The sequence below is a fragment of the Haliotis asinina genome, chromosome 3, assembly GCF_037392515.1.
Source record: "Haliotis asinina isolate JCU_RB_2024 chromosome 3, JCU_Hal_asi_v2, whole genome shotgun sequence".
Taxonomy (NCBI): domain Eukaryota; kingdom Metazoa; phylum Mollusca; class Gastropoda; order Lepetellida; family Haliotidae; genus Haliotis; species Haliotis asinina.
In genome coordinates, this window is record NC_090282.1 from 53156373 (window position 1) to 53158971 (window position 2599).

Genomic DNA, 2599 nt, shown 5'->3' on the forward strand with positions numbered 1-2599 from the left:
AAAGTTCGTAAACACTCGTATCATTCCGGAACTAACTGAGATCCGTCGACTCATGCGACCGTCAACTTCTGAGAAGCAGATATGCCTCCCTTGAAAACAGTCCACTCGATAAAACTAACGCATGCCCATGTCACCTGAGAGGAATTAAAATAGCGACGACCGATAAAGAAAGACTCCTGTTCACTAATAGAAATATTATTATAATGTGAATGTAGTTTAGTACAAACATATAATGGTCGTAAAAGAGATGAGGATGTAATGGATATAATTTATGAAGGAGCATAGGCGGTTTTTGATGGGAGGGTTGTCATATATCAGAGAGAACACTGACTACAGTATAATCTGAAGTTATTGCTAACACACACGCGCGCGCGCGCATAAAATAAAAAGAAAGGGAAACGCACGCACACAGTTAACACACACACATCTCCGCCTATGGGGTGGGTAGTATCAGGGAGCCTATATAGAGTATCCCTGGTAGTATTAAAGGTTATACTGATTTCTGGGGGTTGGGGACACTAATTTGTACTGGGGCCTATCTGTATGGTGCACGGGATGCTATGGGGTTCGTCACTGATATTGTACATTATATTCGGGGTTCGAGGGCATTTACTTTGTACATAGATTTTAGAGGGGTCATTTACATTTTACATGAAAAAGGGTGATCTCCATACCTTATGAATTTATGAAGGGCCCCTTACGATGTTCGGAAACAAGTCCTCGGAAAAATATACCAGTACAAAATGCTAAAATTGCCTAGGAAAAACGTCCTCCTGTAAAAGTCCTACTTGTTTTATAACCAATGCTGAGAGAGAGCTTAACTATGCATGTACATTTGCAGGATTTTATATACTTTATTCACATAGGCACTTTCACATACCTCAAGATAAATTGATAAAAATGTGCATCTACACTGGTACATTTGCGGGACGTTTTTGGTATAGACAGGTAGGTCAGAAAGTGATAAATACTTAGCGTTAGAAATATAGTATTAGGCACAGTTTGTTCCCGAAGATAAGATAAGGTAAACTTTGTTGCCCCTCAAGGGAAATTTGTCTTGCATTCAAGGAGCCAATACAAAGTAAATAACAACAAATAGTTTAAAGGACATGTACACAGTGTCAAGCTAATCAGAATATAATGATGAATCATAACATAATCAAAGTACATGATATGCTAATCACTTGTGCTTCATCATAGATTTCTCTGTTACAGTTTTTTAGACAGAATTTGAAGTTTTATGCTGAATGGGACCAATGATTTTGAAGTTCTTCAGTTTTGCAACATATCATTTTGAAACGGCGTCCAAAAGGTAGAACTTCATAATATTCAAATGAAAGTGTGATGGATCCGGCTGAATGGCCAGAGCTGTCTTCTTGACTTTTGACTGATACTGAAAATGCATAGAGGTTCGATACTGAAGCCGCAAATCTTGCTGGATATGTTGACAATTTTATCTTCTCTGTGTAAGAGCAAGCTTGCCATACCAGGCATGAAAGCAGAAAGTTAGAATACTATTTATGAAGGTTTGGTAGAATAATTTTAAGATATTAACGTCTACATTAAATGATCGCAATTTTCGGAAAGAGAGAAAAAACACCGTCTGTTGTGCTGTCCCATGTACCCAATGTAATTACCATGAAAGTTCATTATCAATGATAGTCCCCAGGTAATTATACTCTTCTACTGCTTCTTTCTGTCCCTCAATGCAAACAGGTTCCAATTATTTTTTTTTTGCGCTTCGGAAGCTGTTACCTCTGACAGACACCCATTTGACAGACAGTCGATTGACAGACATTGAACCAGATGGCTAATTAGGGTAACACCTGCAAGTATAAAGGGACAGACCACTGTCTTGTGAGTAGAGGAAGGTGATTCGTTACTGAGACGTTTGTCAGTGCAAGGTAGTACAAATTTTAATCGCTGTTTGTAAAAATATGAGCTCGAGATCTATAGGTGAAAATATTCGATAAGAAGATAAGTCGAATGCTTTTATATGACACTGAAATATGGGGATTACAGCAACATGACAGTATTGAAATAGTTCCTTTATGTGTCTGCAAAACGTTTCTTGGTGTAAAACTGAACACATGTGATTTGATGGTTTACGGAAAATTAGGTAGATCTCCCTTGTTTATATATTCTTCCATTAAAGCCATAAAGTATTGAATACGATTACTGCATCATGCCATGGCACAGGTTTCAGAAAAAAATGTTATGATATGATGAAATTGTAACTATTGTTAAGAAAACACTCTGATTTTCAATAAATGACAGACCTACATTACCATGTAACTTAAGGTCAGGGTGAATAGTAGACGCTGAAGATTATCCCTGATAAGATTGATTCCAATCGGTTTTCTGGTTTCAACAGTACTTGACAATGTAAAGATTGTCAGAGTTCCTATATTTGAATAGTAATACTATACAATGAACTTTCAAGAATGTAAGGATAAACATTCTCCCATCCATGGATACATTGACATGATGCGTCATTATGATGATGCCAGCTCCCGTTAGATCAGAAGGTAAAACCGAAATTTTTATGGAAATCAAATGTATTTATATTGCAGCAATCAAAATTCAAATTAATAGATTT